General features: G+C 39.7%; 1 long non-coding RNA gene across 1 annotated transcript in view; it reads right to left on the bottom strand.

The window, feature by feature from the left end:
* The window catches only part of LOC105739263, a 93,669-nt gene extending 78,578 nt beyond the window's left edge, over positions 1-15,091 (bottom strand). The window contains exon 1 of the long non-coding RNA XR_004029630.1: positions 14,857-15,091. This is a non-coding gene — a long non-coding RNA (uncharacterized LOC105739263). The remainder of the gene's footprint in view (positions 1-14,856) is intronic.
* Between the last annotated feature and the right edge of the window lie 7,418 nt (positions 15,092-22,509).

The raw sequence follows: 22,509 nt of genomic DNA on the forward strand, positions 1-22,509 counted from the left end.
TGCACACATGTTAGAGCAACACCTTAGGTATATGGAATGTGAGAAAGGAATAGGTGGTTGTTAAAACAAAACAAAATAAAAATAATCTTGGTGGAATTCTTGATCATATGTTAAGAAATAAAATGAGATTATCACACTGGAGAATCTCCTCCTCAATGAGTTACGCATTTTGAACCAGCCTGTCATTATATTTCCTGACTGGTAATCAAAGAAGTGGCCTTTAAAATGGGATCCTGAATGCCACAGATCCAAATGATTAGATTATGAAACCTAGACCTCTGGTTGGTCACTCTGAAAGCTATAATTCTGCAAATTACTCAGCTGTCTTCCAGCTCTGTTACCTTTCATATTTTTGAGAGGACACACAGATTTTCTCATGCTTCTCTGTGTTTGGACATGCTGTTTCTCCAAGTAGAAAGCCACTTTACATCTCAATCTGGATAGCTCCTCATCATCCTTCAAAGTTTTCCCAGATATCACAGTTTCCTGGAAGACCTTTCTAACCACTGCTGCCCCCCTCTCACCATTCACACCTTGTTCCATTAGCACTATTGGTATCACAGTACTCTACCATGTGTTAGTGAGTTTTATTGGCCCGTCTCCCCCTACTAAACTATGAACAATCTGAGTGTAAAGCTTCTGTTTACTATAGTTGTAGTAGACATTCAATACATGTTGAATAAATTGAACAAACGAATGAAAGCAAAAAGATGCTGTATGTCAATTATAAGGCAAGAACTGTGGTTTAGTAGCCCTGGAAACAGAGTCAAAGAATTTTCTGTGAATGTGGTACATATACATGGAATACTATGCAGCCATAAAAAGGAACAAGATCATGTCCTTTGCAGGAACATGGGTGGATCTGGAGGCCATCATCCTTAGCAAACTAAAGCAGGAACAGAAAACAAAATACCACATGTTCTCACTTAAAAGTGGGAGCTAAATAATGAGAACACATGGACACACAGAGGGGAACAACACACTGGGGCCTACCAGAGTGCAGGGGATGGGAGGAGGGAGAGGATCAGTAAAAATAACTAATGGATACTAGGCTTAATACCTGGTTGGTGGAAAAATCTGCAAAATGAACTCCGTTGACAAACGTTTACCTATGTAACAAACCTTCACATCCTGCACATGTACACCTGAACTTAAAAGTTAAAAGTAAATAGATAAAATTGCAGAGAATTTTATCTGAAACTTAGTCTTTTGTTTCCTAGCTTAGACACTGTAGCCCATACTGGGAACATCATGTGAAAAATACTATTCAAAAATTAGATAAAGGAAGATTCCAAGGGTCTGGGCGATCCTGAGTTAAATATTAAAAGGGTAAATTGCACTCTTCAATTTCTGAACTTTCCCCTTCTTTTTTCCTGGCTTTTAGTATTGCTGACTTCCTAAAAACAAGATGAATGTGTAGGGTGCATGGTATAAGCGTGTGATCTCATTGTGGAATTTCTATATCTAGCCCATTGCTTTTATAAAATGGCGTCTGTAAGGCTCTGCTTAGCGAGTGGACAAGAGTATCATCTGGAGCTGCTTCATTCTAGCCCCTGAAGCTCAGAGGGATGTTTTTCACTTGCCCTTCTAAACTGCAGCGCTGAGATAGATAAACACCAGCACCAAATTTTTTATGCTCAGCAAGTTAGTAAAATGAGTTTTCTTAAGTCCAAATCAGAGCTGAGAGAGGTTGGAAAAATGTGTCTGGAAGGCTAACTTGCCTGCTTAAAACTCACTAAAATAACTGTTCACCCCAATCTTGTACAAATTAAAAACTGTGTAATTAAACACCCTGGGAAAATGTCAAGTTGTCCAGATAGAAGAAAAATTGTAGTGATAATGAAAGTTATATTGTATCTAGAAACCATACTTGAAGACTGCACAGTTAACACTCTGTTTCCTGTTATGCTAAAAGGTGGCAAAATTATCATAATTTCAAAACAACATAATTTACTGCCCACTTTGTCTTCAGCATAGTATGAGCCAGAAGGGAGTGAAACGGGGCAGTTTGGGGGCACCTTCATGACCTAAATCTCCATTTTCAATACTTGGCATATTACTTCCAGCAATCTGCATATTTAGAATGGGATGAATTTGTGTGTGTGTTGGAGGTGGTAGTGGTGTTAGAGGAGGTGGTGGTTATATATTTTTCTTACTTAGCAGACACTAATTCAGAAGAGGTCCAATAATTTCTACTGTTGCATTTTCAGAAAATAGATGACTGAAACTGAAAACAGAACCCAGGAATAAATTCAGATTTCTAAGCCTATATTTGTCCCATGGCCCTTTTGGTATTCCCCTTATCTTTTTTTTGTTGTTAATGATGGTGAAAAAAACAGACATATTTCTACCCACAGCAGGAAGCAGTACCTGGATAACTTTTCCCTGGACCCTGACCGGAACTGATTTTCGTTAGTATCACAGTGAGCTGCTGTAAGATAAATTGACAGAGCCTTCAAATCTTTCTGCTCCCGAGCACAAACCCCATCACTCTAACCAGGTCCTCATTGTTCTCTGATCCAACATGCTCATTCCAAGCTCGAGGTCTTTGTAGAATGTTCTTCCCTCTCTTCTCTGCTTATCCAAACCTTGCCTTATTTTAGGTCCACCTAGATCTCACATAATTTGAGGAAGCTTTCCCTATTCTCCTCAGCTCATGTTAACTGTGCCCCTTTCTAGATTCCCCTAGCATTTACTGTCTGAGTCATTCTTTTTAGAACTTAGTACTCCACCATGTGTTAGGGAGTTTTATTGACCTGTCTTTCTCCCCCGACTAGACTATAAATAATCTAAGTGTAAAGCTTGTGTTTACTATAGTTGTAGTAGACGCTCAATAAATGTTGAATAAATTGAACAAATGAATGAAAGTAAGAAGATGCTGTATGTCAATTGTAAGGCAAAAACTGTGGTTTAGTGGCTCTGGAAATAGAGTCAAAGAATTTTCTATGAAGGTGGTACATACACACCATAGAATACTATGCAGCCATAAAAGAAACAAGATCATGTCCTTTGCAGGGACATGGATGGAGCTGGAGGCCATGATCCGTAGCAAACTATTCTATTCTCCTTTTCTCTTTACTGAATTTTGAGATCCAGAAGAACAAGGTCCATGTCTTATTTTGGAGGGGTTGTCATTTCCTAGGTTCCAGCCAGGCATTAAATAGGCAAGATAAATACTTGTTCAAGAAGCCAAAAAGTCATCTAATTCTTGGTGGTACTCCAAGGTTTGATGAAGAGCATGATAGCATGAGGGAAAGCACGTGGATTTTGAGTCAGACAGAATTATCTGGTTTCCCTTGGCCCTAGTTATGTTTGTTTTCTGCTCTTTTTTCTTGTAAATAGGAATAAGAATACCTACTTTGCCAAGTTATCAAGGTTAAAAATAATAAATGTGAAATGCCAAATACAGTGCCTTCTATATAGCAGGCTCTCAATAAACAGAAGTTGCTATTTAACTAAGGGTGACCATTTTTGTAGAATATTTATTATCATGAGGTCTAGTTAGACCCATGGAGTAGGGATTGAGGACACTGGTTTTGGAGTCTGAAAGACCTGGGCCTGAATCCTGGTTGTGCTACTTATCAACTGCCACTTTGAACAGAGACCTCTTTATGTCTTTTCTCATCTACAAAACAGAGATAACTATTGTACCTACTTCAGAGTCATTGTGAAAATTAAATAAGGTGTCTGGAACATCACGAGTACTCAATAATTATTAGCTATAATTTGTAAGGTATAATAAGCTTCAGGAAAAAAAGAAATCTATGTAATTCTAACTCCAAATTATTCAACTGGCAGATAGGCCTGAGAGAGCATTTGCAGTTTTAAGGAGGTTTTAAAACTACTTTCACTTTTAAAACGTACCATATGCCTAATGATCTGATATTTAGTTGATTCACACAATTTCTGATTTTTTATATGCCTTTAGAACTGCAACCACCAGTATTACAAGTATATTTATCTGCATGAGATAGAGAATTCTCCCTGTTTATAATCTTACTCTGATGTACTGTGACTGGATGAAGTTGAAAGGGAGCATGATTAAAATATCAAGCCCTGCACTAGCCAAACTTCCCTATTCTTTGAGACCCTAAACCACACTTATTTTCTTCAATAACATAAATTGCAAACTGATAATCTCAACTTCTTATGTATGTTTGTGGATGGGATTAGAAAGGCATTTTATAAGTGACTGAAAAATGATGATTGAAAGATAAGGTTTTCCTTGGCTTGAAATGTTGCATATAGGGATTATGCCATGTCAGAAGAAGGTCTAGCCAGAGAGGACATCCTGGTGTACAGGTGACTGAGGGACCAAGAGATGAAGCAGCACAGCCCAGAGAAGACCAGAAAGCATTGGGCAGAGACAGGCTGCTGGGCCAAGACAGGAAATGGCAGAAGGGACATACTGGGTGCTGGTTCTCGAAAGATGAAGCAAAGCAAGCACACTCCATTTCCATTCCTGATGCTCGAGAACAGAAGCAGCTTCTGGCCTGTGATCATCTCCCTGTACTCTCTTTTGGGCTCTGCTGTTACCCGACCTGCTTCTCCCCTTCACTCACTGCTCCATGCCAATTAGAAAGTTGGAGCACTGGGGATGTTTACCATCACAGTCACAGGACAGTGAATAGTCATCCCTCCATATCCTTGGGGGATTGGTTCCAGGCTCTCCCCTCCCTCCTGCAACTGCAGAGCCACCGGTGCTCAAGTTCCTGATATAAAATGGTATAGCATTTACATGTAACCTACACACATCTTCCTCATATACTTTCAGTCATCACTAGATTACTCATAATACTTAATAAAGCATAAATGTTATGTAAGTAGTTCTTAAACTACATTGTTTAGGAAATAATGACAAGGAAAAAAGTCTACATGTTCAGGGTAGATGCAATTTTTTTTCCAAACATTTTTCATCTGTAGTTAGTTGAATCCACAGATGCAGATTCCATGCATATGGAGATCTCACTGTATTTGAGCTAAAAAAAAAAAAGATAGATATGTGCCTATTTCTAAGAGTATAATCTATGATATTCTCCAGTCTCTGAATGCTACTTTTAATATGAAGATCATTTTGTGAATTATATAACAATAAATATTCTTTAACAACTTGAGGTATAATTGACATACTATAAAATTTATCCATCTTACATGTATAATTTAATGACTTTTTAGTACCCTTTTAGAGTTGTGTAATGATCACCACAATCCAGTTTGAGAACATTTCCAACATTCCCAAAATAACTCTCATGCCTGTTTTCAATCAATTCCCATTCCAATCCCCAGCCAACCATTAATGTACTTTCTGTCTCTATAGATTTTAAATTTAAATGGCTTGGATGTGATGGCTCATGTCTATAATCCTGTAATCCCAGCACTTTGGGAGGCCAAGGTGGACAGATCACTTGAGGCCAGGAGTTCAAGAGCAGCCAAGCCAACATGGTGAAATGCCATCTCCACTAAAAATACAAAAATTAGCTGGGCATGGTGGCATGCCCATGCTCGGGTGGCTGAGGCACGAGAATCACTTGAACCCAGGTGGCAGAGGTTGCAGTGAGCCGAGATCCTGCCACTCCACTCCAGCCTGGGTGACAGAGCAAGGCTCTGTCTCAACAAAAAAAAAAAAAAAAAAAAGGCAGCATACACTATGTCTTTCGCATCTACCTTTTTGTTTTCTTTTCTTCTCTTTTTTCTTTGAGACGGAGTCTCGCTCTGTTTTCCAGGCTGGAGTGCAATGATGCAATCTGGGCTCACTGCAAGCTCCGCCTCCCGGGTTCTCGCCATTCTCCTGCCTCAGCCTCCCGAGTAGCTGGGACTACAGGCGCCCGTCACCACGCCCGGCTAATTTTTTGTATTTTTAGTAGAGATGGGGTTTCACCGTGTTAGCCAGGATGGTCTCGATTTCCTGATCTCGTGATCCGCCTGCCTCGCCCTCCCAAAGTGCTGGGATTACAGGCGTGAGCCACCGCGCCCAGCCGCATTTACCTTTTTCACTTGGCATAACGGTTTTGAAGTTCATCCACGTTGTTGCACGTATCAATAGTTTGTTCCTTTTTACTGCTAAACAGTCCATGCACCAATTGATGGACATTTGTTTCCAACTGCTATTATGAATAATGCTGCTATGAACATTCACATACATGTCTTGGTGCCAATGTATGTTTCATTTCTGTTGGGTAATTCCTAAGAGCAAAATTCCTAGGTAATATTGTAGGTCCAACTTTTTAAGAAACTACCAAATTGTCTTCTAAAATAAAATATATTTTACATTCCTACCAGCAGTGTATGGGGGTTCCAGTTGTTCCACATCCTTGCCAACACTTCTTATTGTCTGTCTCTTTAATTATACTCACTCAATGGGAACATAAGCATTCTACAGTGACTAGAGTCTACTTTTCAATTTGAAACAGGCCCTTTGATGTCTTTAGAAGCAGAAAAGGATGCTTACTTTCTTGTGTTAGTTAAATAATTATAATAAAAAAGAAACCTGGCACTTGATGTGGGCAGGCACCCAGGCTCAGTGCTGACTAGCAGTTTTCTTTCAGCCAGCTGGCCAGCTGCTACTAGTTAGTGATATGTAACCTGGTAAAGCCACATAATTGCTTCAAGCCTCAGTTTTTTTCATCTATAAAATGAGAACATTGGATTAAATTATCTATATGTTTCCTTCCAGCTCTAAAACAAGGAGTCAATTCTGATTATTCTTTTCCCAGAGGCTACTGGTTGTTAAGCTGCTGTTGCTGCTTTCTTTTTTCAAATGAGACAGGGCCTTGCTATGTTGCTTAGGCTGGTCTCGAACTCCTGAGCTCAAATTCCTCCTCTGCTCCAGTATATTGAGTAGATTCCTTTAGGATAAGCCTCTCATGGCCTATGATATTATTTCAAAGAAAACAAACAAGCAAAATCAAGAAAGCTTTTATTCTTTATTTTCTTCTCAAAATGATGGGATTGGGTGGTAAGTTATATATGCAGAGGAAAAGAGAGGAAAGCAAAGAACCCAACATTTGTTAACTGCCCATATACTAGATATGAAATAAACATTTTCATAGTTTTAATATCATGAAACTCATAATCCCTGAGATAATTCTATAATCACCATTTTACAGGTAAAGAAGCACAGGCACAGAGTGTAGGCAAATTGCATAATGTTACACAGATAGTGAATGAAGCTGGGATTCAAGCCCATGTCATCTAGTTCCAAGTTGGATCTTATTTCATTATGCCAACTGAGAATTAAAAAAACAAAGAAGAAACATTTTAGGCTGAGTGCAGTGGCTCATGCCTGAAATGCCAGCACTTTGGGAAGCCAAAGTCAGGGGACTGCTTGAGGCCAGGCATTTGAGACCAGCCTGGGCAAAAAAGACCCTGTCTCCACAAGAAAATAAAAAAATTAGCCAGGCATGGTGGCATGCGCCTGTAGTCCCAGCTACTCGGGAAGCTGAGGTGGGAGGATCGCTTTCAAGGCTGCAGTCAGCCATGACTGCACCATCGCACTCCAGCCTAGGTGCAAAACGAGATCCTGTCTCTAAAAAAATACATAAATAAATAAGCCTTAATGAGCAGGGGGAAGAAAGTGCGTGTAAATGTCAACTAATGAGAAAATGTAACAATGGGATTTTACAATGGCCCATTATTACACCTAAATTATACAGCCAACAATTATCTTGTAGTACAAGGCTTCCACTCATTTCTACACTCTGCTGTCATATGTATATGCACACTTCAAACCCTGAGGACCAAGAGTCAAATTGGCAGTTTCAGGAGGAATGTAAAGGAGTGGGATTCCTGCTTATTGAAAAGGCATTTTGATTTTCTCCCACCAAGAAAGGATTGCTCATTCTGAGTATTTGCCCAGACAGTGCAGAGAAAATCCACAGAGACAGTTTTGCTACCCAAGGTGAGAAACTGAGAAGTTCCAGAATTAAACTGGTACATTTTTTGAGTAATAGTTCTGCTTCCCTTGGGTAAGACGAATCTTTACTGATGTCATTGCCACCCACCACCACCTGGTATCTCTGCATGGTGGAAGCCAGAGCAATATATAGAAGGAATGGAGCACTTACAAGAAGTTACAGGGCACTTGGAGGAATTCTCTCAAAGAAGCACATTCACAGATTCCACAGTGAATGCCTCCTTAATCTCTGTCTTTAGGAACATTTGATTTATGTGTCTCGCACTCCATTTTTTTTTGTAAATGTTTATATGGTCATCGAAAGAGGAAAACGTAATACTTTTTATCTTTAGAATGTCTACTTTCATTAGTTCTGTTCCTTCTAGAATCAAGCTAAGGAAGCTAAGGGTTGTTCATGCTTAGGTAGAGAAGGTGGTAAAAGGGACAGAGAATGGGAGGTGCAAATATGAGCAATATGCTGTGAAATCACTTTTTCTCTTCACCATTGTCAACACAGGTTCTGGTAATTGGGGATTATTTGAATTTTTAACAACTCAGATAAGACTCAAGTAAGATTTTAAGTCTTCAAATTTTAGGGCTTTAAATGAAATCCTAACTCTGGCAGTAGATTTTACTCAGCTCCTATCATGTATTTAATATCACTTATCTTTGAATGGGAATAAAAATACTAGTAACCCCACAGAGTCTAAGAGTGAGAGGAAAAATTAGCAAAAGTGACTACATGGTGTTTTGTCACAACAAGTTCTGATTGGTGTCCCTAAGAAAAGCAGTAATAATATTAGCATAGATCGATGTTCTTCCCAAACTATGCTCCAAGTGATATGATTTGGCTGTGTCCCCACCCAAATCTCATCTTGAATTGTCATTCCCATAATCTCCACATGTGGAGGGAGGGACCTGGTGGGAAGAAATTGAATCACAGAGGTGGTTTCCCTGATGCTATTCTTGTGATAGTGAGTTCTCACAAGATCTGATGGTTTTATCCCCCTTTGCTTGGTTCTCATTCTTCTCCTTTCTGCCACCCTGTGAAGAAGGATGTGTTTGCTTCCCCTTCTGCCATGATTCTAAGTTTCCTGAGGCCTCCCCAGCCATGCTGAACTGTGAGTTAATTAAACCTCTTTCCTTTATAAATTACCCAGTCTTGGGTACATCCTTATAGCAGCATGAGAATGAACTAATACACAAGAGATATTAATTAAGGTGATCTGCTGGGGATGGAACACAACTCCATAATAAAATACGTTTAGGAAACACGAGTAAAATTTCTCTGTGGAACTCCAAAGAGTCTTTAGTATAGTATATTCAATGTGCATTATGAGCCTCCAAAAGGGAGATGCTGTGTGGTGTACCACTTGAGCTGCTTGAAAAGAAAAACTTAATCTCAGAAATATTTTATAAAACATTTTGGGGAAAGATGGCCCAGAAAATGCATAGTTCATTTAGAAGGATGGTTTCCTAGCTATCTGCAGTTCTCTCCATCTCACCCCTCTCCATCTCACACCCATCCTGTCTTTCTAAGATCTCCAAAAAGAATGTGGTCTGATAAATCCATAGAAGATGGAAATATATTGAAAGAAGAATGTCCATGGCCCTTTCTTTCTACATCTGAATTGTCTTATAGAAGCCTAGAGGGCCAGCCTGATTGAGGCACTGGTTAATGGTAGTTTCAGGTAAAAGGGGAATTCTTTAGAAAACAAAACTAACTGGCTCACGCCTGTAATCCCAGCACTTTGGGAGGCCGAGGCGGGCGGATCACGAGGTCAGGAGATCGAGACCATCCTGGCTAAAATGGTGAAACCCCGTCTCTACTAAAAATACAAAAAAATTAGCTGGGCGTGGTGGCGGGCGGCTGTGGTCCCAGCTACTCGGGAGGCTGAGGCAGGAGAATGGCGCGAACCCGGGAGGCGGAGCTTGCAGTGAGCCGAGATTGCGCCACTGCACTCCAGCCTGGGCGACAGAGCGAGACTCCGTCTCAAAAAAAAAAAAAACAACTAACTTGCACAATAACTAAAGGGAACGCGTGGAACTTGTTTGGACCTGAATTCCAACAAGCCAACTATAAGATGATATTTTGGGGACATGGAAATTTCAAATGCTAAGAAATTATTATTAAATTTGTTAGGTGTGATTTTGGTATCTGGTTATATAACAAAATGGCATTTTTAAGAGGCAAACTCATGCATTTCGTGTGAAATATCAAGATGTCTAGAATTTGCTTTAAAATATCTAAAAAAATAGATGTAGCAAATAAAGCAAATGTTAATAACTGTTCAATCTAATGGGATATGTGAGGATTTTTTTTAACAAGTCTTTTTATAGTTTCAAATTTTACATGATGAAAAGTTTTTTAAATACAGATTTCTTAGCCCCAAATCTACCAAATCAAACTCTCTGGAGATTGAGCCTGAGAGTTTGTTATTATTTACCTCCTCTTCTCTTTTTTTTTTTTATTTTTTAAAATCATATTATCAGGGTTTTTTTGGCTGGGTGCAGTAGCTCATGCCTGTAGTCCCAGCACTTTGGAAGGCCCAGGTGGGCAAATCTCTTGAGCCCAGGAGTTCAAGACCAGCCTGGGCAGCATGGTGAAACCCTGTCTCTACAAAAAATACAAAAAATAGTTGGGCATGGTGGCTCATGCCTGTGGTCCCAGCTCTTGAAAGGCTGAGAAAGGAGGATCACCTGAGCCCGGGAGACTGCAGTGAGCTAAGATCACGCCACTGCACTCCAGCTTGAACAACAGAACAAGACCCTGTCTAAAAAAAAAAAGGAAATAATTATTTGTCATAGTTTAAGGTAACCATAAAGTTGTAATACAAAGTAATGTTTTGTTTCAGAAACAAGACATTTTAAAGAAAACAATACAAATAATAACTCTAATCAATTTCTAACATGTATACCCAAATATAAGTTCCTTAGAGTGGAACTGTTTGTGATTAGCATAATAAAGTTATGTATAATACTTCACATACTAAATTACTATTGACTTTCAGCAGTGACAATTTGATCTATCTTTTAAATAATGCAGCAATTAACACAGAAATTCAGTACTTGCAGAATCCATGCTATTAATCCATTTCTTCAGTACTTTCAAAAATCTGTATCATCATATTTTAAAAATGTGATGGCAGGTTTACAGAACATGCCTGTGCATCACGCATGCAGTTCAGACAGTCTGCAAAAAGCGGATCAACGGCATGATCAGCCATGTCCTAAGATACAACATCCACAAATATGGATTTGTGAACTATCTTTTTTCTACATTGAAATGACTATGTAACTACATCTTCATACACTGAAGTGTATATAATTGTTTTTTTAAGTGCTTGTCTGTTATCACCTAAAATCATGTGGCATACAACAAGTAGTACTCTTATTACACGTTGGGAGAAGTAACCTAATTTAAGACCAGCAAGAATACATCAGATTCTTTGCTAATAGGGAAGGAAGGAAAAAATTATTCCTCAGGGGAAACAACTTTGCCATAATTATATTCGTATGACCTGTACCTAGCACAGTGTCTAAAACAGGCATGCAGTACATGTCTGTGTGAAGTAATGAATGAATGCTTATCATATCTCCGAATTACCTCTATCCCCTATTCCCAAAACCAATTATTTGTCAAGATGAAGGCTTTGATGAAAGCTCTTAGTCCATGAAAATTAAATTGCTGTCTGACCCCTTTGTAGGAAATGTAAAATCATGAAATTCAAGTACTCTTGGGAAATCCAAACACAATTTCATTTACCATTGTCTATAAAAAAGGCAAAAAAATAGATAAATTTATTAAAATACATAAATGTTAGCTTTTGACATTTTTTAAAACACTGGAAAAGGAAATAAAAAATTCCCTGTCACAAATTTGGAGGCAGCTTGGTTAGTATAACTTCAAGAATGCAGTCAGAAAGTCCAGGCTTGAATTCTGGCCCTGACACTAGTTGGTGATATGTACCCTGGTAAAGCCACATAACTGCTTCAAGCTTCAGTCTTTTCATCTATAAAATGAAAACATTAGATTAAATTATCTATATATTTTTTCCAGGTCTAAAATAGAGTCAATTTCCTGGTTATTCTTCTACCAGAGGCTACTGACTAGTGCTTGGTTGTTAAGCTGCTGCTTTTTTTATTTTTTTTCAAATGAGACAGGGTCTCAGTATATTGCCCAGACTGGTCCCGAACTCCTGGGCTCCAGTGGTCCTCCTGTCTCAGCCTCCTGAGTAAGGCTTCAACTTCTTTACCAGTATTAAGCAGGCAGAGACTGGGTACTGTGGTTCACACCTGTAATTTCAGCACTTTGAGAGGCTGAGGTACAGGGGTCACTTGAGGCCAGGAGTTTGAGACCAGCCTGGGAAACACAGTGAGACCCCATCTTCATTCAATTCAAATAAATAAATAAGCAAGCAAGCTGGGCATATTAGCGTGTGCCTGTGATCCCAGCCACTCTGGATACTGAGGTAAGAGGATCGTTTGAGCCTAGGAGTTTAAGTCTGCAATAAGGTATGATTGTGGCACTGCACTGCACTCCAGCAAGATCCTATCTTTTTAAAACAAAACAAAACAAAAAGCAGGCAGAGTCTAGCTCTGTGCTTTTCAGGGACCCAATGCCATTGTGAATTACAGGAGCCCAAGTACTGGCAAACACAATCTTCAGCATATCAGTAAAAGCCCTTGGTTATCCTATTTTTTTTTTAAAGTAGATTTAGAGAATAATTTTAAGGGCTCTCATTTAGTTTAACGTTTTAAGTAAATTTTACTATAAGACAGGTTATTTAGCTTTTGAGAACATATTCTCTGCAGTCAGACTGGGTTGAAATCTGGCTTTAGAACTCAGGACAAAGGGCTTGTGTCTCCCATTATTTTAAAAGTGATAACTAAAAGAAAGAATGCCATCTGCTTCACAGATTTGTTGGGAGGTAGAATAAAAAATACTTGCAAAGTCTCTCCTAAGTAGGAGAATACCTGACAAGTAGTAATCACTCAGTAAAGCAGCTATAATTTATCTTTTCCATAGGGGCTTTATGTAGAAAAACACTCTTATTTTCCTGCTAAAGAACACAATAAAACAATCCCGTAGTGTACACCTAGCTCTTTACTCCATCCTACTTATGCTCACATTTGCAGCATGAGTGAGTTCTGCAGTGGGCAGGTCTATACAAACCTACCCCCAAAGTCCGAGAAAGCGGAAGGCAAAGAAAGAGGCTGACAAATTCAGTTTCTTAGGGAGAAATATTTAATAGGGACTTAGGAGCAGAAGTTGTGTCTGTGTCTTAGGCCTCAGGTGGTGGTGAGACAAGATGGTGGATCCCCACCCCATTACTCCCCGGAGCCAGGGTTTATATAGGGAAAGGGTATGCATGATTCAGATGGGATGTGAAGGACAATTGAGGTTTGATAACATCAAGGTTGTTTTGACCTAAGGGCAGGATTTAAACAAATAACAAAAGATAAACTGGAAATCTTAGAGTCCTTCCCAGAAAAGGTTTAGTCATTAGTCAACATGGCAAATTAGCATCCAAGGGAGTTGCTTTAGCCTTTGTGAGGAAGGCTGGTGGAGATCACTGCCTGACTGTTGGTCTATATTCCTGCCCTAAAGTTCTATTCCTTTCTGCCAATAACTAAATTGCATTGGCTGGGCAGCTGTAGGAAAGGAGCCCTGTGAAATGCTGACTTGTGTTGAAGATGGCTCAGGAAGTCCCTGGACTGCCTAGCCTCCTCCTGTTTATGTGAGGCAAATGAGAAAATGCCGGTGGATTAAAAACTATAAAATGCTGTCCGAGTGTTGGTTATCATATGAAAGGTTAAATTTGATGATAAAGTTTAGAGGGGAAAAGGCCAGAATGTGGGATGTGACCCCTGAAAGGTCTTCGTTGTTACAAGGTAAGGTGCTTGTTTCCCCGGGGCCACGGAGTTGTTGTTTATAGGTCCCCATTAAGCATTGTGAGAGGGGTAACGTGAGGGGAGAAGCAGGGAGCCCCTTTCCCAAGAGGGCTAAGAAAGAAAAGGGTGAAGCCACTGTAGAGAAAAAAGACCAGATTCATTCTGAAACATTTTCTCACATTAATAAACATTTTAAGTAAACACTAATTGTAGGCTGGGCACCGTGGCTCATGCCTGTAATCCCAGCACTTTGGGAGGTTGAGGTGGGAGGATGGCTTAAGCCCAGGAGTTTGAGACCAGCCTGGGCAACATAGGGAGACCCTGTCTCTACAAATAATAATAATTAGCTGGGCATGGTGCTGTACACCTGTAGTTCCAACTACGTGGGAGGCTGAAGTGGGAGGATTGCTTGAGCCTGGGAGGTCAAGGCTGCAGTGACTTGTAATCCTGCCACTGCACTCCAGCCTGGGTGACAGAGTGTGACCCTGTCTCAAAAAAGAGAAAAAAACTGCATTTCACATTTAAAAAATAAATCTTCATTCTCTTTAAAATAATTGGCAGAAAATTCTACCTAAGGAAAGGAAGAAACATTTTAAATAAAAACCATTACATCAAAATCCTTGAAAAATTGATTTTACTCTGTAATTAATTTATGTGCTCCCATATTTAGTATGTAAATAATGTCAAATATATGTCATTCTATTATTTTAGGAACACACTGTTGATACACACAGGTGCACACACACACACACACAGACACATATTTGGAAGTAACAAGCATGCTACCAGTGGCTAGGAATAGTTGGGGGAGGGGATAGGAAACTGACCTACAGCAAATGGCATGTTATCAGCGTAGATACAATTAGCAACATTTTACTGTACCACACATACTTGCAATGCAGTGTATCTAAAAACAAACTTAAAGGAAATGGAGAACAAGAAAAACATTTTCCCCAGTTAATTTCTATAAGTCACAAGAAGGATTTCATTATAAAGTAGGAATTACAAACAGTGAGGGCAAAAAAGTAAGGAATAAAGATTAAATTCACAAAACAAGTTGGCATCTTTACCTTTTCATGACTGTGATCCATAAATCCAACTAAATCAGTTTTTTCAAGTCCATTCCAATTTAACTCATCTTCTCCGGATCCCCCTAAAAGGTTTTAATGGCTGGTTTGTCTTGAAACTCAGGGACATTTATTTGTGAGTTCTCCAAGATGCTGAGTAAGACGGCAATCTTTAAGAAATAAAGTCTGCCAAGCGCGGTGGCTCACGCCTGTAATACCAGCACTTTGGGAGGCCAAGGTGGAAGGATGGCTTCAGCCCAGGAGTTCGAGACCAGGACCAGCCTGGACAACATAGTGAACCCTTGTGTCTACAAAAATTTACAAAATTAGCTGAGTGTGGTGGCATGCACCTGTAGTCATCACTACTTGGAAGGCTGAGGTGGGAGGATCATGAGTCCAGGAGTTTGAGGTTGCAGAGAGCTATGATCACACCACTGTATTCCAGCCTGGATGACAGAGCAAGACCTTGTCTTAAAAAAAAAGTTTGCCAAATTCCTTCCATGGGTAATGAGCTGAGCGAGAGTGGATAGCATAGTGCCAATCCCCAATGCCAGTGTGAACAGTAACTCTGTCCCTACTACTACATTGAGACTGGGTGGTTCCACATTGTTCACATTCCTCCTGGAGACACTTACTGCCGGGCTACTGCTCTGGGAGCCACAGCTGACAGATGAGCCTCTTGTCCCATGCTAGATTTTACAACCTGGCTCCCGCAATGATAGGGACTGAAGACAAAGGTGATTCCAGGGGACTGCCAGTCAGCTCCCCATTTGTGACCGGGATTGTCCAACTTTCTCCTTTATACTGAGTGTATGGCTCAAATGAAGCAATTAGAAACTTGAAGGACAAAAGCTGAGTTGCAGATGGAATGTAGAGGGGTGTAGCAACCCATTTGAGAACTTTGATCATTCTTCCTTAGTCTGATCAATTTAAGACCGTCGAGCTTACACTGTTGGAATGGAAGAGGTGTCATCCAACACTGCCCTGTTGACTCCTTCTTGACAAATGACCTCACATAATTCCTTATAATTATTCTTAAATGTTCTACCCACTAGAAATGGGCTGAGAATTTTGTTCCCAGCCCTTCCTGTTCCATATACATATCTAAGTTTGAATCAGTTTGAGTAGGGACGTATCTTGGGTTCTTCTCCCAGTTTTCTGATACATAGTTTGCTGTCTGAAAATCAGCCACTTTCTGCTAAGAAAGTGGACACTTCAAGTGTCAGGATTTTTTTTTTATTATTATTAATACTAGGTGTTCCCATTTTTTTCCACAGGACTTTTCTTTTCCTTTGTTTTTAAAAAAATTATTTATATACTTCTCTGCCGAGTTCATACACAAAAATAATTATTACATCCCAGCACTTTGGGAGGCCAAGGTGGGCGGATCACAAGGTCAGGAGATTGAGACCATGCTGGCCAACACAGTAAAACCCCATCTCTACTAAAAATACAAAAAATTAGCCAGGCGTCCTGGCAGGCGCCTGTAGTCCCAGCTACTTGGGAGGCTGAGGCAGGAGAATGGCGTGAACCTGGGAGGCGGAGCTTGCAGCGAGCTGAGATTGCACCACTGCACTCCAGCCTGGGCGACAGAGCGAGACTCCGTCTCAAAAAATAATAATAATAATACAAACTCTACTATTAATAAGCTACTAACTTTGGGTAACTTGTCTGTTTTCTGGTTTCATTATTTGTAAAATAGGAATTATGATGGTACCTATTTCAGGATGTTGCTGTTATGACTAAATTAGATAATAAACTTAAACTTGGCACAGCACCTAAAACACACAGTAAACAATAAATGATCAGCTGTCATTATTTTAAATGATTATTTCAAATGCACTGCATTCCTGGAAACCACCCTTTTGAACTTGTCATTCATAGAATAAAACAGTATCTATCCATGCAACCTCGTATTTATCTATGAGGCATCACCTTCCAAAGCCCTTAGTGGGTCAGTACAGTGGAGATGAAATATGTCACTAAATATATATAAAATATAGAGATGTCTATTAGGCAGCATCAAAAGAGCAAGCTATGAATGGGAAGGAGTAGAAATCGGGCTGCCTGTATATCCTGTTCAGTCTGTATTCCATTTTCTTTGAGCTGCCCTTCAGCATATTTATGGAAATGTTAATTAAGAATATGATTCATGTATACATTATTAGGTTGATGTAGAAGTTTCTGGGGACTAGATGCAATTATGTTATTCACTAAGACTGGTAGGTTCCAGTGCTTTCTTTAGTTGAATGACTTCTTATTGACCAAATTAATAATTACAGTTTTAGTTATCCCATTAGCATCCTAGAAAATTAAAAACAGGCAGTCCTTCCCCAATCTGAATTAGATGCACTGACGTCAATGTCCTTATTGTGACAAAAAGATTACTAATCACATTTTACCACATTCCTCCCCCTCCAAGTTTTTATTCCTTGGAAGGTAGGGGTAGACTTACAATACCTAAAGCATTTTGGGGCTTCAAATTAAACATTTCAGAAATATTTTAGATCTGGCCTCTTCATTTAAAACTTGTTTTAGTATAAGCATCAACAGGGCAACTACCTATATGTCATGAATGGGTATCAAAATCATTTGGACCTTGTTGCTGATATTTTAATTGGAGATTCCTGGCCCTGTCACCAGTTCTTAAATGGTACTGATACACTGCCAAGTTTGGAAACCACTGTCTAAAAGCAATCAGCTAATAAGTCTAAGTGGAAATCAGGCAATATTTGAAAAAGGTGCTTAATGATCCCCTGTTTACAACTATTCTTCTTGGGTTTTGCCTTCATGAGAATTTGAGTATATTTGAATTCATAATTATATGTTCTTTATTGTAAATGCTAGTGATATGATGAACAATAGAAGTATAAAAATAAGAAAATGGCTTTAATCAATATGAATCTGATCGGTTTGATTTATACAAACAATTCTTGATAGCCCTAATTATCATTTCAATGTTTACTTCTACATATTTGGCAGTAGCTATTTGTTTAAAACACACATAGTTCCATCTATTAAATACATTTCTACAAAACCACTTAAAAATAAAATTTAGCAAATTATTTAAGTAATGATAATTTTCCATGGTAAGAGCTAATATCCACTAACTTCTGGTTAAATTTTGGAATTTATACTTTATTAACATAGCTTTCCTTTTTTTTTTTTCTTTTTTGACAGAGTCTTGCTCTGTCGCCCAGGCTGGAGTACAGTGGCATGATCTCAGCTCACTGCAACCTCCACCTCCCAGGTTCAAGCAATTCTCATGTCTCAGCCTCCCAAGTAGCTGGGATTATAGGCGATGCCACCACACCCAGCTAATTTTTTGTATCTATTTATTTATTTAGTAGAGAGGGGGTTTCCCTATGTTGGCCAGGCTGGTCTTGAACTCCTGTCCTCAAGTGATCAATTCGCCTCAGCCTCCCAAAGTGCTGGGATTACAGGTGTGAACCACCATGCCCTGCCTATTCTCCTCCTTTAAGACTTAATTTCATAAGAATTTATGAAATTATTCTTATGTTCAATAAATTGTTCAATAAACTGATTCTTCATTGCTATTAACTTATGTGAAAAGCTTGGGTTTCCAACTTTTTTCTTTTGGGTCTTCACTATTGTTTAATTGGGATTAAGATAAATCTTATCCTACCTCTGTTGAGAAAGAGTCTCCTATTTACCTTTCCCCTCAAAATCTCTACATACTAAAAAAGAAGGTGATCTAGGACGAGATAAAATGTGTACTGAACTTCTTGGGGCTGTGGGAAGATCCAAATAAAGTTAGGGGAAGGGTGGAGGCAGAAACTGAGTCCAAGTATCTCACTCTCTAGGTCCCAAAGACATGATCCTTCACCTCCAGCAACTTTTCAATAGATGCTTGGCAGGCTCAGCCAGCATCCCCCAGATACTAACTGCCCTGACTCACAGGGCACCTCAATGTTCCAGTCAAGTTCACCCTTTCGATCAGTGGCTTTCAAGTTGGGGCAGCAATTCTTTGTTGTGAGGTTTTGTCACCTGTGCTGTAGGACGTTGAGCAGCATCCCTAGCCTCTACTTGCTAGAAGCCTACAGTAGCACTGTCCATCCTCCCTGCTTCCCCCATAAAGCTGTGACACCAAAAATACCTCCAGACATTGCCAAATGTTCTCTTAGGGGCAAAATCACCCTCTATTCAAGGACCACTAGAAGTGAGAAAATATGGCTTTGAAGGTTCCCTTGTCTCACGATTATCTCCTACCTTACAGATGCCAAAATTTATTAATAAGGCCACATACCTTTTGTTTCACAATCATAGACTAAAAGGCATAAACTGTAGGTACTAGTTTGAGGTAATTTTGGTGGGATTTCAGTGGAAGTACAACTAGTCAGTCATTAATGGCAAAGGTTGGTTTTCAGAACCTTTCTGGGTCTGCTTAGAAGGGAACATAGTGAGAGAGAAAGGGTTTTCGACATCTGAAGTGGGCTACTTTTTAGAAAAAGGAGGCCAGAGGCCGGGCATGGTGGCTCACGCTTGTAATTGCAGCATTTTGGGAGGCCAAGGTGGGGGCATCACCTGAGGTCAGGAGTTTGAGACCAGCCTGGCCAACATGGTGAAACCCTGTCTCTACTAATAATAGAAAAATTAGCCAGGCATGGCAGAGCACACCTATAATGCCAGCTACTTGGGAGACTGAGGCAGGAGAATTGCTTGAACCCAGAGGTGGAGGTTGCAATAAGCCGAGATGGCGCCATTGCCCTCCATCCTGGGCGACAAGAGAGAAACTCCATCTCCTAAATAAATAAATAAATAAATAATAAAAAGGAGGCTAGAGACTAAGAACAAACTTCCAAACCTTGATTACTTTACCTGGAATTATTTGTCTCTCTGTCAAACATGTTCCTGGTGCCTTGTCAGGTGTGGTGCTAGATGTAGTATGAAATATACAGTCACTTCAGCATTTCTTTTTTTTTTTTTGAGACGGAGTCTCACTGTCGCCCAGGCTGGAGTGCAGTGGCATGGTCTCGGCTCACTGCAAGCTCCGCCTCCCGGGTTCACGCCATTCTCCTGCCTTAGCCTCCCAAGTAGCTGGGACTACAGGCGCCTGCCACCGTGCCCAGCTAATTTTTTCTATTTTTAGTAGAGATGGGGTTTCACCGTGGTCTCGATCTCCTGACCTCAGGATCCACCCGCCTTGGCCTCCCAAAGTGTTGGGATTACAGGCATGAGCCACCGCGCCCGGCGAACTTCAGCATTTCTGTAGGAGGAAGAGGGCCTAGGGCATGGTGAGATGTTAAATATTTTAGAGGAATAATTTGAATGTAAAGCTCCAGGACTAGAGATTAGGTTTTGTTTACCTGTGTCCCTAAGACCTAGTACACAATAATACTTAATAAGTATCTGCTAAATCAATCAACAAATCAATGATGGAGAAAGCCCTAAGAGCCGGGGTAGCAGGGGATACAGAGCTTTGGTAGGAGATTAACTGAGAAGAGTCAGGAGAGAATGGCCTAGGAGAAAGATATGGAAAAATCTGTAGGTGGAAAGGACTGAAGCTCTAGGGAGAAAATGCCTGACCAAGTCTGTACCAGAAGCAAGGCAGTTTAGGGACAAAGGGCATGAGCTTAGAGTCAGATTTCCTGGGTTCAGATCCAGGCATCACTACTTATTTTCTTTAAGAACTTGGGCATCTATAAACCAGGGATAATAATATCTTCCTCAAAGGGCTGTTGTGAAGATTCAACAAGGTAATACATATAAACCTCACAGATCAGTGACCAGCAAGAGTAAGGCTCGGTTGATCATTGAGAGTGGCAGGATTTCAGAGTGGGATGAGGAAGGGCCTGTGGAGAGCCATAAACATGTGAACAGTCACTGTGTGATGAAAAGGAAAGAGAGCCAGGCAGGGATGAATAAAAAGTTGACCCAACAGCTATGAGTGTTTCACTGACCAAACTGTTGTCTTGGTGATGTGACTAATCAACTCATTTATTCAATTTTCTTTAGGCTTCTTCAATGTCTTTAAAGCAAAATGTAAGAAAACGGATGATTGAGTTGACCTGAATTTTGGGATTGTTAAGAAAGCTGGATTAGAAGGTCAAAGGGATTGGGACACGAGACTACTCAGGGATTAAACTGAAAAGGAAAGAAGTCAAGCCAGAAAACGGCTAATAAACTGAAAGAACAGGGAGGTGTTTGGGGACTGAAAGTCTAGGGGGAGATGGTGGACAATGGCAGATGTGGTGGACAGAGTAGTTTCCAGTCCAAAGGTTCAGACATGGAGCAGCTCCAGGAAACACAAGGTCCAGTTAAACCTTGCATGGAGGTGGCGGAGGCTGAGCAAGTGGAGGCAAGGCCACACATATTTCCTTGTTCAACTCAAACTATTCCGTTCCCAAGCATATCTCATCAAAATGTTTTGTGAGCAAAGAATTCAGCAATAACCAATCTAGTAAAATCCTGCTAATAAACTTCTTAATATCTTGAAAAGCTGGAGGATGTATAGTTAAGTATAGTTTCTCTTTAGTTGAATGACTTATTACTAAATTAATAATTAGTTTTAGTTATTCAATCGACATCACAGAACATCAAAAATAGGTAATCCTTCCCAAATTTGAATTAGATCCACTGATATCAATGCAGGCGGAAGGCTAAAAATAGAAATAAAATATACAATAAGGAACATCAATAGAATATTAATTATACCATATATTGACACTTGAAAAAATATTACGTGAACTGAGTGATATAAGGTGTTCCATTCAAATCAACCAAGTCTTCTTAAGGGATAGATCATTTTTCATCAATACCTGAGATATCTGGCCAAGAAGCTTCTCAAAAAATGTTAATCCTTTTCTGTTCTCATCTCAGTGCATCTGTTTTCTCTGCCTCACCCTACACACACACACACACACACACACACACACACACACACTCTCTCTCTCTCTCTCTCTCCCTCTCTCTCTCTCTCTCCCCCAATCTCTACGTGTAATTTATGGGATTCATTCATTCAACAAATATGTGTCAGATACTGTTCTAGATGAATGGGGCCATAGCAGTTAGAGAGATTTTAGATCTGTGCTAACGTGAAGCTTAAATTCTAAAAGGAGAGACAGTTAACATATTCATAAATCAGACAGTAAAATGTGCTATAAAATAAGTGATGTGCTAATATTTCACATTGATTTGTATATTAAGTCTGTATTGTACATAAAACTATCATATATTAATGTGTCTCCTCATTATCCTTTAAATTGGGGTATAAGTGTGACAAAATGATCCAATATGGACTATTTGCCGAACAGAAAATCACTAATAATGCTGATTCTATTTTTCTGCTCAAGAAATCACATGGAATGTATGGCTTAATTATATAGGAATAACAAACATATAAAAATGTTTTTTACAAGACAGCGTATTTCCCCACCCCTAGTCTTCCTTTTGAAGCTAAATCTAGTTAAGAGTGCTATTGGCCAGTACTTTCTTTTCTCCACACATGTCAAAAGTAAACATCTGAATCTGGGGTCCTTTGAGACCAATCTTCCAATCCATAATTTCTAATTCAATCTCCATGGTCTAATTAGCAGTGTTCTTTCCTTGAAGAACTAAAGTATAAGAAGTCCGTTTAGGCTAATAGAATAATTAGGCTACCTTTGAAAAAGAAAAATCTAACCACTACCTTGCCTG

The sequence above is a fragment of the Nomascus leucogenys genome, chromosome 1a (assembly GCF_006542625.1).
Source record: "Nomascus leucogenys isolate Asia chromosome 1a, Asia_NLE_v1, whole genome shotgun sequence".
NCBI classification, from domain to species: domain Eukaryota; kingdom Metazoa; phylum Chordata; class Mammalia; order Primates; family Hylobatidae; genus Nomascus; species Nomascus leucogenys.